This window comes from Chlorocebus sabaeus, chromosome 20, assembly GCF_047675955.1.
Source record: "Chlorocebus sabaeus isolate Y175 chromosome 20, mChlSab1.0.hap1, whole genome shotgun sequence".
In the NCBI taxonomy this organism is placed as follows: Eukaryota; Metazoa; Chordata; class Mammalia; order Primates; family Cercopithecidae; genus Chlorocebus; species Chlorocebus sabaeus.
Window position 1 is genome coordinate 29,911,101 of NC_132923.1, and position 16,817 is coordinate 29,927,917.

Here is a 16,817-nt window from a genome sequence, read left to right on the forward strand (position 1 = left end):
TGAATCTTCAATGTAGTATTCCCTTACCATCAACATTCTTTATTTTTTTTTCCAGTTCCTCTTAGTCAAGCACCAGCTCAATTTTATACTTCCATTGTCATCTTATCTATATAATATTTTCTTTATATAAACTCATGAATTCATTTTATTTTAATACCATTTATACATGGTATTATGTAACGTGTATTTTATAACATAGTACATTTACATGGCATTTGATTTTGCTTTTTTAGTTTGTTTAGCTTACATTTTCTTTGTGTTTGGTTACTCTGTTATTTGCTTAATTAAGTAGTCATTTAAAAATAAATATAAGTTAAATGATTCCTTAGAAAATGATACCTAAAGAGGAGAACAAATATAATGATGAAGAAGGTTGGGAAGGAGTGAGTTAGGGGTTTTAGATAGAATGACCAAAAAGGACTTCATTAAGAAAATGATGGTTGAGCAAAGAAATGATGGAAAAGAGGGGAGAGCCATGTGGATATCTGCAGGAAGAGCATTCTAAGTTAACTAAAGCAGTATGTGTAAAGGACTTGAGTTTAGAGTGTTCTTCATGTGTTTAAGAAGCAAAAGGGTTACCAATGTGCCTGGAAGAAACCGAGCAAGAGAAAAAGAGTGGGGTACCTGATTCTATAGAGATTTATAGGCCCTCAAAGGAGTTTGGCTTTTACTCTAACAGATCTGAAAATACATGAAGGCTTTATGATTGACATGATTGAACTTGCATTTTAATAGGATTACTGTGACTGCTCTGTTGAGAATGGAATGTATGGGGCATGTGTAGAAAGCAGGGTAACAAGTCAGAAAGCTACTCTAATTATCAAAGTAGTGAAAGAGAGAGTCTGAGCCTAGAAGGTAAAATTCTATATTAATTCATTAGTACTTTCTTTTTCTGAGCCCTGGGATCAATGATCAGATCCTAGAACCAGGATCCTTGGCTTCTGTTAATGGAGACGTGGACGTAGAAATCAAGATCTGGACACTAGGCATACTTATTGCTACTGAACTATTTCAATGAACAGGAAATCGATTACTATTATCTCTTTTAAAATGTCATGACTACCTACTGAACCTTTTTTAAAAAATTCCAACCATAGCGGTTTTCTTGACTTTTCACATTCTCAGTTTGTGTTTCCTTCTCCTGTAGTGAGAAGTAAGGGCCCCCAAAAAGATCAACATATTTACTCATTGGCTCAAAATTAAATACACAAAAAATAGTTTTAGAATTGATATATCTATACCACTATCAAGATAAAAGTTGAAGATTTTTTTGCAATTCTCATTGCCTTTAGACTAAAGGTATATAATCAAAGTAATGTTTACAAAATATCATTTGGATTATATTTTTTCTAATGTGGTTATATAATCCATTTGATACACAGTATAACTTATTTTTATTTGTATTTAAATTTAATTTGTGTCAGTTAATTTTGATTTTTTTTTTGAATATATAAACTGATAATGCGGTATTTAAGGTCAAAACTAAAGTGCTGCTTCCTACCATCCAATTCCCATTTACTTCCTAGAGGTAGCCTATTAAATTAATGTTGAGTGTATTATCCCTATATTTCTTTTTGCAAAAATAAGCTAACACATGTATATGCCTCCTACTTTGTCTTATCAAGACACAGTAAATTATACATACACCATTGTACATTGCTTTGTAACTTAATAATACATACTGAAAATCATTCTATATTCCTGTATAGAGCTTCTCTCCATTCTTCTGTAGAGCTGCAGGTACTCCACTGGGTGTATGACTCATAGCTTACTCAATTAAGTTTTATGTTTAGTTTTTTTTGTTCTTAATATTTTGTAGTAACAAAAAAATGCTACAGTGAAAAACCTTCTGCATATATATTTCTCATATTGGAGCTATATCTTCAGAAAAATTCCTGGAAGTAAGATTTCTGGGTCAAAGGATAAATAAAAGTATAGGTTACTAATTTTTATTTAATTGACAAATAAAAATTTAGCATTTATTGTGTACATTTGATGTTTTCAAATATGCATATATTGTGGAATGGCTCTATCATTCTAATTATCATATGCATTACCTCACATCTTTTATTTGCAGTGAGAACACTCAAAATCTATTATCTTAGTGATTTTCAAAATACAGTACACTGTTATTAACCACTGCCAGCATGTTGTACAATAGATCTCTTGAACTTACTCCTAAGAATAAGTTCTAACTGAAATTTTGTATCCCTTGACTTGATCCCTCCAAACCCCAAATCTTCCCAGCCTCTGGTAACCAACATTCTACTCTCTACTTCTATGAGCTCATCTATTTTTAGATTAAACATATAAGTGAGATCATACAGTATTTGTTTTTCTGCCCCTGGTTTGTTTTACTTAACACAATGTTCTCAAGGTTCATTCATGTCATTACAAATGACAGAATTTCTTTCTTGAGACTGAATAGTATTCCATTATGTATATATAACAAATTGTCTTTATTCATTCACTTATTGATGAAGATCAACATATTTACTCGTTGGCTCAAAATTGAATACACACAAAATAGTTTTCGAATTGATACATCTATACCACTATCAAGATAAAAGTCAAAGATTTTTTTTTGCAATTCTCATTGTCAAAATAATGCATATAGTTAGAAAAGAGAAGACACACAACAACTTAGCCCACTGTTTCTCTAATATTGAGAGGTTTAGGAAATAAAGGAGAACCAGGTAAGGAAACAAAGGAAAAAAAAAAATGTTCAGAGAGGTAGGGGGAAAATGTAAAGTTGACATCCTGGAAGTCACACAAAGAAAGCATATTAAGGTGGAGAGACAGATGTTGCAAATAGGTCAAATTATTTGAGAACTGATCATGGGATTTAAGAACATAGATGCCTTTAGTGACTTTGATAAGAGCAGTTTTTGTGATTATTGGAGTAAAAGTCTCGTTGAATTGGGTTTGAGAAAGAATAGGCAGAAAAAATACACTGAACTGGAGACTAGTGGTATAGACTACTCTTTAATATTTTTCCATAGACTGAAGTAGAGAAATGGGCAGCAATGTAAGTTTCTCAAGAACAGACACCATATGTTTTTTTTTTTTTTGGTATGTTCACAGCACTTATTAATGTAAATATATTCATAAAAAAGTGTACATTCCTAGTTAAAAATATTCTCCAGTGTATGAATCTCCTTTATACCTTCAGGAAGAAACGAAAATGTTTTTTTCAGAAGGAAATCCAGTATTCTTTAGATCGAGAAAGATGCAAATGCAAGTGATTCCAATCTAAGACAAACTTGAACATGTTGCCTACTCACAAGGTTGACATGATTGCTTATTTTTGGATAGATCTTCCGAACCATCATGTCATTTTTTAGTCAATTGTAGTCTTAATCAGAATATATATCTTTTCTAACTTATTCTTGGGAATAATTTATAACTTATTGAGAAGCCATACATCATTAAGTAAGAAAAACTTTGAACATAAGGTGTGGGACATTCAGTTTCTGTGAATAAAATATAGACAGAAGTACAGTTGTCATGCTTGCCCAAACAATTACTGTTCTTTTTCCTTTTCTGATTCATTAACATCCCTAGTTAGGCTTATAGGATTGTTGAGGTAGAATGCCTCCCAAATAGAGATGCCTTCTATTTTTTCATTAAAATTCTTTTTTTGAATGGCGCAATTACCATAAATTACTGTAATATCCCCACCCCAAAATTGTTATCTAAGTGAATGGTTGTGTTTTTGGAGATCTTGCCAAAGACTCGTTGGATGATGGAAAGGATCTGGTACCTCATCTTTACAAGGTCATTGGACTTTTTATTTGTTAGTTTATTACTAACAAATGCCTTTCTGCTGAGGGGGGTGTCAATGTACCTTATCAAGTTTCATGATTCTTATTTGGTAGATGGAAACAGAAAAGTAATGTAAATTTTAGTAATATTTCAAACAACTAAGCAAAAAAAAGTGAGACATTTCTCAATTAAATAGCATTGTTTTATGTTCATTTAATTATTTCATAAAGTTGTGAGAAATATTATTTATTGTTTCTTTTTTTGTTTCTCCTTTGAAAATAAATATTTATTCCATGTACTTTGTTTTTAATTGAAACAATTAATTAATTAGAGATGAACTCATTGACATATTTGGCTATATTGTGTCTGTTTAGTGAAGGCAGATGATGTGGTTTGGCTCTGTGTTCCCACCCAAATCTCACCTTGAATTGTAGTAATCCCCACATGTCAAGAGGCAGACCAAGTGGAGATAAGTGAATCATGGGGGTGGTTTCTGCCACGCTGTTCTCATGGTAGTGAGTGAGTTGTCATGAGAGCTGATGGTTTTATAAGGGGTTCTTCCTCCTTCACTTGACACTCATTCTCTCTCCTGCCACCCTATGAAGAGGTTCCTTCTGCCATGATTGTAAGTTTCCCAAGGCCTCCAAAACCATGTGGAACTGTTAGTCAATTCAACCTCTTTCCTTTATAAATTACCCAGTCTTGGGTATTTTTTCATATTAGCATGAGAATGAAATAATACAGCAAATTGGTGCCAAAGGAATAGGGTGCTGCTATAAGGAAGGATATATGAAAATGTGAAAGCAACTTTGGAACTGGATAACAGGCAGAGATTGGAACAGTTTGGAGGGCCCAGAAGAAAACAGGAGGATGTGCCAAAATTTGAAACTTCCTGGTGACTTAAAGGACTCAGAAGACAGGAAGGTGTGGGAAAGTTGGGACTTCCTAGAGACTTGTCAAATGACTTTGACCAAAATGCTGATAGTGATATGGACAATGAAGTCCAGGCTGAGGTGGTTTCAGATGAAGATGAGGAACTTGTTGGAAACTGGAGAAAAGATGACTCTTGTTTTGCTTTAGCAAAGAGACTGGCAGCGTATTGCCCCTGCTGTAGAGATCTGTGGAGCTTTAAAACTGGAGAGAGATAATTTAGTGTTTCTGGTGGGAGATATTTATAAGTGGCAAAGCATTTAACAGGAAGTAGAGCATAAAAGTTTAGAAAATTTGCAGCTCGACAATATGCTAGAAAAGAAAAACCCATTTTCTGAGGAGAAATTCAAGCCTGATGCAGAAATTTGCATAAGTAACGAGGAGCTGTATTAGTCTGTTTACATGCTGCTGATAAAGACATACCTGGGACTAGGCAATTTATAGAAAAAAAGAGGTTTAGTTGGACTTACAGTTCCACATGGCTGGGAGGCCTCAAAATTGTGGTGGAAGGCAAGGAAGAGCAAGTCACATGTGGATGGCAGCAGGCAAAAAGAGAGCTTGTGCAGAGAAACTCCCATTTTAAAACCATCAGATATTTTGAGACCCATTTACTATCATGAGGACAGCATGGGAAAGACCACCCCCATGATTCAATCATCTTCCACCCAGTTCTTCCCACAACATATGGGAATTATGGGAGCTATAAGATGAGATTTGGGTGGGGACACAGAGCCAAACCATATCAGGAGCCAAATGATAATTGCCAAGAAAATGGGGAAAATGTCTGCAGGGCATATCAGAGATCTTCATGGCAGCCCCTTCCATCACAGGCTTGGAGGCCTAGGAGGGCAAAATGATTCCATGGACTGGGCCCAGGACTTTCCTGCTTTGTGCAGTCTCAGGACTTGGTCCCCTGTGTCCCAGCCATGGCTAAAAGGGGCCAAGGTACAGTTGGGGCCATGGCTTCAGAGGATGCAAACCCCAAGCCTTGGCAGCTTCCACATGGTGTTGAGCCTACAGGTGCACATAAGTCAAGAACTGAAGTTTGAGAACTTCTGCCTAGATTTCAGATGATGTATGGAAATGTCTGGATGTCCAGGTGGAAGTTTGCTGCAGGGGCTGGGCCCTCATGGAGAGCTGCTGCTAGAGTAGTGCAGAAGGAAAATGTGGGGTTGGAACCCCCAGGGTCCCCACTGGGGCACTGCCTAGTGGAGTTGTGAGAAGAGGGTCACTATCCTCCAGACCCCAGAATGGTAGATCCACTGACAGCTTGCACCATGCCCCTGGAAAAGCCACAGACACTCAATATTAGCCCATGAAGGAAGCTTGGAAGGGGGCTGTACCTTGCAAAGCTACAGGGATGGAGCTTTCCAAGGCTATGGGAGCCACCTCTTGCATCAGTGTGACCTGGTTGTTAGACATGGAGTCAAAGGAGATCATTTTGGAATTTTAATGTTTAATGACTGCCCCACTGAATTTTGGACTTTCATGGGGCCTGTAGCCCCTTTATTTTGGCCAATTTTTCCCATTTGGAATGGGTGTATTTACCCAATATCTGTACCTCCAATTTATCTAGGAAGTAACTAACTTTCTTTTGATTTTACAGTTTCATAGGCAAAAGAGACTTGCCTTGTCTCTGATGAGACTTTGGACTTGTACTTCTGGGTTAATGCTGGAATGAGTTAAGACTTTGGGGGACTGTCAGAAGGGCATGATTGTGTTTTGAAATGTGACGACATGAGATTTGAGAGGGGCTAGGGTGGAATGATATGGTTTAACTCTGTGTCCCCACCCAAATATCACCTTGAATTGTAATAATTCCCACATGTCAAGGGTGAGATGAGGTGGAGATAACTGAATCTTGGGAGCAGTTACCCCCATGTTTCTGCCCTTATGATAGTGAATGAATTCTCACATGATCTGGTGGTCTTATAAGGGGCTTTCCCCTTTGCTTGGCCTTCATTCTCTCTCTTGCCACCCCATGAAGAGGTGTCTTCTGCCATGATTGTAAGTTTTCTGAGGCCTCCACAACCATTCGGAAATGTGAGTCAGTTAAACCTCTTTCCTTGATAAATGATGCAGTCTTGGGTATTTCTTCATAGCAGTGGGAGATCAGACTAATATAGCAGAAATTTTTAATTTTCTGTCTATAGTTTAAATATTCAGGATAGAAGAAATAATATAGCTAAAATATCACCTAACTGTTTTGGTAACTATTCATTTTTTCACTTATTAATTCAACATACTATTAGCAAGCTTCTTATATGGAAAACACTAACAATGTAAAGCAAATCAGTAATTATTAGAGGCTTACTCTGTGTGAGGTACTTTGCTAAGTGTTTTCTTTCTTTCAATCCCATGAGATAAGTACTGGTATTATTTCTTTTGTGACGATTTGAAAGCTGAGCTTCCTGAAGGTTATGAAACTTACTCAAGATCAACCAGGCACTGTACAACAGAGCTAAAACTTGTACTAAGCTCTCTGACTCTATAGCTCATGATCTTAGCCATAGATTCTGGAGAAAAAGGTAATAAATTGTTGCTTTTGAGACAATTGTGGTTTGGAGATGAATGTCATTGTGGCAGCCTGACATATTTGTGTACAGTAAGGAATTATCTGTTGGTTAAGGCCAGACGACGAAGGAACAGTTTTTCCATGTTAAATACTGCTTTTATGGAACTATGACTATGTGACTGGCACCTGCTGGGCACTAGAGAAATGGTGGTAAATAATCTACTTGTAAGGTGCTTAAGTCAAGTGCTCCATAGTATCTGTGAGCATTTGGACATTGTTAAACTTCAATTTCAGTTCTTATTTTCCTCTCAGGATACTGTTTGGCCTCCTCTAAACCAAAATGTTTGGTTTACAAAGACACAATCATCAAGATGGCCTTAACATTTTCCTCAGCTTAACTAAATTTTCAACAGGTTTCTTTAGGACTATAGTCTCCTGACCTCACCTTTCTTAAAGCACTTGCTTTAGAAAACTTGCAATTGTAATTCTTTCTCTACCTATTTGAGACATGAATCTTCTATAACTCAGGAATGTCTTTCTTAAGGACCTAGAGCCATCTCTTTGAAATACAGTCATCGAGAAAGATAGGGTTCCCATCTTTCAGTCTCTGTGGAAGGGCAAAATCCTAACTTTGATAAGTTACACTTAGCAAATGCATATGGCCTAATCACTTTGATAAACTTCTTCCTAACATCCTTTAGTACTTTTCCATTAACCCCAGTAATTAAAAATCCTTCCGTTCTTTGTTTTAGCAGAGTGAGGTTAATCTCTCTCATCTATTGCAATAGCCTTAAGTAAAATATTCTTCAATGTTTAACCCATCTGGTGCAATTTTACTTTAGTCCATATGCCACAGGTATGGTGGAATCAGAAAAACCAGGACATGACAAGCGTGATGAAGACACTCAGAAAGAAAGGGTTCACAGCATGTGCATGACTTAAGTTGGAAGCTAGAAAATTCTGTTTATATCCCTTCTAGTAAAATACGTTGAAACTAGAGAATGTTAGATTTGAAATGGGTACTTGATATCAGTAACTTCAATCCCTATGGGTTACCAGTGAGAAAAGAGTTAATTTGCCCAAAGTCACCGATATGGTCAGCATTGGTATTATAAGGCCTATCTTCCAAGAGTCATCTCAGACCATTTTGGGCAGTCTTGTGTTTTACATCTTTTGCAGATGCAGTCAAGAATCTTCAGCTACCAGTCAAAAAAGATGCATCTCATCTATATAAGATATTATCACTACTCTGGCAAAGAGTTTGGTAACCATTGAGGGAGGACTACATAAACTGTCATAATCCATTTTTAATTCCATAAAATATTTGGGCTTATGAATTGGATTTAATATGAAATACTACATCACATAAGGCCTCATTATTTGAATTAAGACTTACCAGTCAATGCCCTATATGTCTTTAATTTAAAACATCCAATTTTGCTTCAAACTGTTAGGAAAATTAAAATGCATTATTTTTAGATTTTACAGCATTTTCAAGTAGTCTGTTGTCATGAGATAAATATTACAGTCTATCAGGTTTTTAAATTCATGAGGCTATTTAAACAGTATCAGTTTTTTGTATGTGCTGTTCAATTCTCATTATCATGGAACAAATCTTTTTCTAAATTGCCTGAGGTTAGTGTCTTTGTTAGAACCCAGGAGGTTGGAAAACATAGCTTAAATCATGAGGCAGTTAACTCTCATATATTTGAAAAGATATATATAATTTAAAAATATTAACATCAAGGTCATGTCACCAGATTTAGCCATTATCAGACTTCAGTCACTAAAGATTAAAATTAAAATTCATAATTTTGACACAATATAATGTATCTGTGTGGTCATCTTCATTTAGCACCTGGCTAAAAAAATTTGGCTTTGGAAATGTCCTGGGTCACAGAGAGTGTTTGGGATTGCTTAGCTTTAAAGGCAGTTTAAAAAAAGAATAAGCAAAGCACATAAACACACAGATTTACAGTCTAATGCTTACTCAGCCATTTAACCTTTTTCCCCACTTAGGTTCATCAGTTGTTGATTGTTTTCAACTAACCACAAAGATATCAGAACACTATATTTGGCACATGAGCAGGGATAGTAGGCATCACCTTAAGCCTTCTAATTCGAGCAGAATTGGGCCAAACAGGGACTCTGCTAGAAGATGATCAGATCTACAATGTTATTGTTACTGCCTACGCATTCATTATAATCTTCTTTATAGTAATACCAATCATGATTGGGGGTTTTGGCAACTGGCTAGTCCCTCTGATAATTGGTGCACCTGATACGGCATATCCCCCGATAAATAATATGAGCTTCTGACTTCTCCCCCATCTTTTCTACTACTACTTGCATCCTCAATAGTAGAAGCTGGTGCTTGAACCAGCTAAACAGTTTATCCCCCTTTAGCAGGAAACCTAGCACATGCAGGAGCCTCTGTGGATCTGATCATCTTCTTGCTCCACTTAGCAGGTGCTTCTTCTATTTTAGGGGCCATTAATTTTATTGCCACAATTATTAAGATAAAACCCCCAGCCATATCCCAGTATCAAGCATCCCTTTTTGTCTGATAAATCTCCATTGCCGCAGTCCTTCTACTCCTTTTCCCCTCAGTCCTAGCCACCGGCATCACTATACTATTAGCTGACAGTAACCTCAACACTCCTTTTTTTGACACTGCTGGTGGGGGTGACCCTGTCTTGTACCAATCTTGTACTAACATTTATTCTAATTCATAGATATTAAGTCTATATCCTTATCCTACCAGGGTTTGGGATAATCTCCCATATCACATCGTACTATTCTGGAAAAAAAAAAAAAAAAACCATTTGGGTACATGGGTATAGTAGGAACCATAATATCAATAGGCTTCTTAGGATTTATAGTATGAGCCCACCATATATTTACAGTAGGAATAAGTGTAAACACAAGAGCATACGTCACCTCCACTACCATAATTATTGCTATTCCTACTGGTGTCAAGGTCTTCAGCTAATTAGCTACACTGCATGGTAGTAATATCAAATGACCTCTCACAATATTCTGAGCCCTAGAATTCCTTTTCCTTTTCAAAGTAGGAAGTTTAAATGGCATCATACTAGCTAACTCATCACTAGACATTGTCTTACACGACATATTATGTTGTAGCCCATTACTGCTACATCCTATCAATAGGAGCAGTATTTGTCATTATAGGAGGCTTTGTCCACTCATTCCCCCTATTTTCAGGTTACACACTTAATCAGACCTATGCTAAAATTCACTTCACCATGATATTCATAGGTGTTAATTTAGCATTTTTTTCCACAACACTTCCTCGTTCTATCCGGTATGCCCTGGTGTTACTCTGATTATCCTGATGTGTATGCCGGATGAAATGTTATTTCATCTGTAGGTTCATTTATCTCACTAACAGCAGTTATACTAACAGTCTTTATAATCTGAGAAGCCTTTGCTTCAAAATGAAAACCACTAACAATTGAACAATCATCTATTAATTTAGAGTGGCTTTATGGCTGTCTACCACCTTACCACACGTTCAAAGAGCCAACCTACGTAAAAACCTAAATGACAAAGGAAGGAATTGAATCTCCAGAAACTAGTTTCAAGTCAATCCCACAACCTATATGACTCTCTCTTGATAAGATATTAGTAAAATTATTACATAACTTTGTCAAAGTAAATTTATAAGTTAAACACTATATGTCTTAATGGCTGATCTAGTTCAATTAGGCCTTCAACACACTACATCCCTATTAAAGAAGGACTACTCACTTTCCATGACCATGCTCTTATAATTACTTTCCTAATTAGTTCCCTGGTCCTATACATTATTTCCCTAATACAACAAAATTAACTCATACTAGCACCATAGATGCTCAAGAAATCAAGACTGTCTGAACTATCTTACCTGCCATTATCTTAATTTTAATTGCCTCCCATCCCTACGTATTCTGTAAATAACATATGAGCTTAACAACCCTCCTGTTACCGTCAGAACAACTGGCCACCAATGATATTGAAGCCACAAATATACAGACTATGAAGAATTAGGCTTCGATTCAAACTTAAAGGCAGGAGAACTTTGATTTCTTAAAGTTGATAACCGAACAATTCTCCATATATTAATCTTATCCGAAGATGTCCTGAACTCATGAACTATCCCCTCACTGGGCCTCAAAACAGATGCAATCCCCGGACACTTAAACTACCTTAACCGCTACACAACCAGGCATTTACTGTTGATAATGCTCAGACATTTGTGGGTCTAACCACAGTTTTATACCTATTGTCCTAGAATTAATCCTTTTAAAATGCTTCATAATTTGATCCATGTCTGATCTATATTATTACTGCAAAGTCATCCAGCATTAACCTTTTAAGTTAAAGACTGAGGGGATCTGCATCTCTCTGCAGTGAATGCCTCGACTAGATACTTCTGCATGATCCATTGTCATTCTGTTAATAATCATAACTTTATTCTCCATCATCCAGTTAAAATTATCAAATTTCATTTATTATATACCCCTACACCAAAAATAATCAAAACGCAAAATCATAAAACCCCCGAGAATTAAAATGAATGAAAATCCATTTACCTCTTTAATACCCCAACAATTCTAGTTCTACCTGCAGTAGTATTAGTCATTTTATTTCCCACGATACTATTTCCAACCTCCAGTCATCTAATCAGTAACCGACTGATTTCCATTCAACAGTGACTAATTCAACTTGTAGTAAAACAATAGTTAACAATAACATTAAAGGATGAACTTGATCCCTTATACTGATCTCCCTAATTTTCTTCATTGCCTCAACCAATCTCCTTGGGCTTCTACCCCATTCATTTACACCAACTACCCAATTGTCAATAAACCTAGGTATAGTAATCCCCTTATGAGCAGAAGCAGTAATTATACACTTCCACTTTGAGACAAAAACCTCCTTAGCTCATTTTTTACCACAAGGCATACCTATGCCACTTATCCCTATACTAGTGATCATTGAAACTATCAGCCTATTCACTCAACCAATGGCATTAGCTGTACAATTAACAGTCACCATTACAGCCAGACACCTACTAATGCATTTAATTGGAGGAGCTACACGAATACTATCAACTAACAGTTTTCCCACAGCTTCAATTGCTCTCATTATTCTAACCCTACTGACCATCCTCAAATTCGCCATAGCCCTTATTCAGGCCTATGTCTTTACACTACTAGTAAGCCTTTACCTATATGACAACACGTAATGACCCACCAAACACATGCCTATCATATAGTTAAACCCACCCCCTGACCACTGACAAGAGCTCTCTCAGCAATCCTAATAACATCTGACCTGGTCATATGATTTCAATTTAACTCTATCACCTTTAACTCTATCTTATTTTGAATGTGAAAAAGAGACAAAAATGGAATGGCTATATCAGAAAGCTAGGCTAAGCTGCTGTGCTTCCGGGCTGAAAGGTTTACGGCTCATTTAAAAGTGCCTGTTGGCAATGACTAAAGCTTAGTGGGAAGGACATTTTGATGATTATTTTCAAAGTGTCAGTTCATCTATTTAGTTTTGTAAATGGATAGAAAATGCTATGAAACAGCTGTTCTTATGTGAGTAACAAATGGTTAAGTACTTATTGTATCACTTGGCCTAATAAACCTTTGCATTTAGAAATACAAAAAGATCAAAACATTTAAGTTGTTAAGGAGTTAAAGCACATAGTAACTGACCAGGCACATTTGACCTCCTTTCACTTGAGCGAGAGCTCTTCCACATGCTGTTAGCAGCATCCAAGTCCTTCTCTTATGATTTTGTTGAAACACGTTTGTGTCCTGATGTAGGTTCACAATTTCTTATTAGCAGTTTAAACCTAAAAGTTTGTTCATCACTGTATGGTTTTGGAAAGCCCCTTTTGTAGCTTCAATTGATGTGAGATTAATGATATTTTTATTTATTATATATATTAATTATTTATGTGTCACATTATTGTGAAAATTAATTTGTTTCACTGCAGAAATATCGCTAATTTTGATTATAGGGATCTTTTCTAGACTTTAATGTGGGTGTTATATGTAACATGGTGCAGGGACTATATTATCTTCCTACAATCTAAAATTTTTGAATACTAAAACCCAGTTGGCTCCAGAGGTATTTTTTAGGGAATTACAAATCCCTATCACTTACGATATGTAGCATACTCTGGTAACTAAGGTTAATATTTGCTTCCCTGCCTACTATAGTGTGGAAATGTTCCTGAGGGTGAGTGATCATCTAGCCATTACACTTTCTACCTCATCTTGCCGCAGTTGTGATCCCGTGACTAAATATAACCAATAGAATATAAAAATAGTATATTCATAATTTTATTTCATTTATTGTCATAACAACTTTGGGAAGTCACTATGGTTAGCAGTATTATTTTTGAAATCAGAAATATAGAGGCTCAGAAGTTCTTGCAACTCTTAAATGAGAACCTTAGGGGTGGAAAATAATTCTTCTGATGTCAAATCCCATGCTCCTCCTACCACAAAAAAATCTTAAAATACATAGGTTCTCTTTTTTCTCTTCTATTCTTGGGCAAGTATTTGCAAATATGCTTCTATGTTTCCTTTTTTTTTTTTTTTCCCTAGATAAGGCCAGACATACTGCATAGACTGGGTATAAATCCAGGCAGATATTTATTTATGGCTCTTGGCATAAGTTTGCTGGATCAGCCTAAGCAAATCTATCAGTCATTTTTGGGGGGCTTATTAGAGCAGTTCTATCGATATTGTGAAGATATATAGTAATAATTATTACATCTTTGAGTGTTTACCATATACCAACTATTCTTTAAATGTTTTTCATACATCAATATATTTTCTATTCACAACAATCCTATGAATTAGTTGACATAATTATTCACATTTTACAGATAAGAAAACTGAGACATAACACAATGAAGCAGTTTTCTCAAGTTCACATGGCTACAAGTGGCAGAGACAGCCATTGGATCCAGTCTGTCTCGAGAGCCTACATTCTTAAACATCGTGATATCGTGTCTCTCAGCATGTGTTAATATTTACCTAATTGATAATAATTATTCATTAACTGAATAAATGATATTTAATTTAAGAGTTACTATCATAATTAAGTACCTAGGGTGGAATTTTTAAAGTATTGAATATTGACTTTTGATCCAGAAAATTACATTTAATTTTGTTTTTAACACATCTTTCATAAAACAGTTTCTTGTTTCAATGAAATTTGGAGACTCACATTTAATAACAAGTTCTAACAGAAGCAGAGATATTTAAATGGGGTCTAGAGGAGGAATATAAGAGAGGAAGGGCTTACGTTCAGAAGAAAAGAGACACTGAGTTAAGAGACACCGAGTTAAGAGATATTAAGGAAAAGAGATACAGTATAGAGAATTCCTGAGAGACCCTAGATGCCAGAAGAGTCAGCAGAGGGAATGAATGCTATACGGTGCTAAAAAGACTGGAGGGAGAGGGTTCCTGCATGCTCAGATCTTATTAAAGACTTGGTAGATGGGAACAGAGAAGCCAGGCAAATATAGACAGGGACAAATATTGAGTGCATTAGCTATCCTGTAGGAGAGTGCCCCTTCAAAACCAACCTGAATGTTAGTTGCTTCAACTGACTTTTATTGACTTTGGCTATGATCCCATTCCATATTCCCATGAAGATGTCCACACAGTGGGATCCTTAAGAAAAACTCACAAAAACAAGATTACTATTATAATAATACGTTTCTCCTCTAGAGATTTCAGAGTTCTTTTAAACATTCAATCATCATGCAGTTTTGCAAGTACCTTGTTTATCTTTTAAACATTAACTGTCATTTATTTAGTGCTTTGTCTCTTTTCATGCACTAATATGTGAGGCATTGTAATATATTAATTAAAGGACAAACTCTGGAAGCTAGACAGATATGAAATATAATCTTTGGTCATCCACTTCCTAGCTTTGTGACCTTGAACAAGTTACATAATCTCTCTAAATCTTAGTTACACCACTTGTAAGCTGGGGAATAATAAAAGTACCTACTTCATAAAGCTGTAGTGATAGTTTAATGAAATAATGTTTGTAAATCACTCAATGCAGTGCCTGGCCCATAATTAGTGTTCAATAAATATAGACTCTTATTAAACTGACGGTACATTTTGTGAAGTTGATTTACCTCTCCAAAGTGAGCAATGTCACTCTCTCTTCTTCCTGGCAGGAATAAACTTAACAATATTTCTAACAGTGCCACTGTTGCTTTGGCCTAAGTGTGGAACAGCCTTTGAAAGATTACAACAGCAAAATAAGTCTAACATGGCTGACTGTGTCTTGCCTTTAGTCTCACAGGCTGGCTGTCCTCGCTCATTCCTAGGCACAGGCCAAGCTAACCATGGGAGGTATTTAGTGTATAGTTTAACTTTGAAGCAACAATGATAATAGTTCCTCCCTAAAATGAAGCCCCTCCTTGCTCAGAGACCAAAACTGCCTTTGTAAGACTAATGAAAGGCCGCAAGCTTAGGATTATGGGAGAGGTGTAAATTCTGCTAAAATGTAGGAGTAAACAAAACCAGCCATTGTCCCTGGCTTGCCTTTCTATAATCCCTTGCTGGTTTGGAAGTCACGTGGCCAGAGGTTACAAGACTTGTGACTTCCCTAATTGGGCCTACAGATAACATCGTTGTTGTAGAAACTAAGATTGGTCTTTTGAGATGTTTTTCAGACTTTTGCAGTCTGGCAACCAATTGACTCCTTCCAGACCCGGGACTTATGACTCACTCAACCAGTATTGGAGTCTCCACCTAGAGGTAAACTCAGTGCATGAGGATCGTTTTCCACACCCCTATGATTTCATCCCCAACCATTCAACAGCACCATTCCCTGGCACCCTGCCCACCAAATTATCCATAAAAGCCTAGCCTTTGAGTTCTTAGGGTGGCTGATTTGCGTAATAACTGCAGTCCTACCGCCTGGGTAGTTCTGTGTTAATTGAACTCTATCTTTACTGCAATACCATGATCTCAGTGAATTGGTTTTGTCTGTGGAGTGGACAGAAAGAAATTGTCAAGTGATTACAAGTGGAGCGACTAGAATGAGGATGAAGGAAAGTTGACCAAATTGGCCAAGAGTGCAGTATTGACAATGGATGGGTGAGATCTGTGAAGATTACCCAGGTTGACACTGAGGAAATGCCCTCCTTACTGAAACTTGTCCCAAAACAGGAAGAAAAACCAAATCGCTTTAACAAGAGCAATTAAATCCAATGAGAGATGCGAGCCTGAGGTTGCAAGCCAATTTACCAAAGTGTCTCAATCAAGGGAGGGAAGATTGTATAGAGTCTAATTTAAACAGGAGGAACTAGTTACCAGAAATATCCTAAAGCCTATGGCATACAGAAAAGCAAAGTAATGAGAATCTTTATTTCCCAAACCTTGAATGGACCGAGTGTAGTTTTGGAGAGAAATAAGGTCAAGTGAAAATCTTTTTGGCTTTTCTTCCCCCTTCCTCTCATTGTTAAATAACTGAGTCCTCAAAGAGAAAATAATCTCTACTTTCACTTTCTGGCCCTGTGGTGGATATGAGACCAAGAAGTAATTATTTGTTA

General features: G+C 36.4%; 1 pseudogene; it reads left to right on the forward strand.

Moving 5' to 3' along the window:
- The first annotated feature begins 11,785 nt into the window (after positions 1–11,785).
- On the forward strand, positions 11,786–12,461 carry LOC119624230 (ATP synthase subunit a-like; annotated as a pseudogene).
- Positions 12,462–16,817: the final 4,356 nt, after the last annotated feature.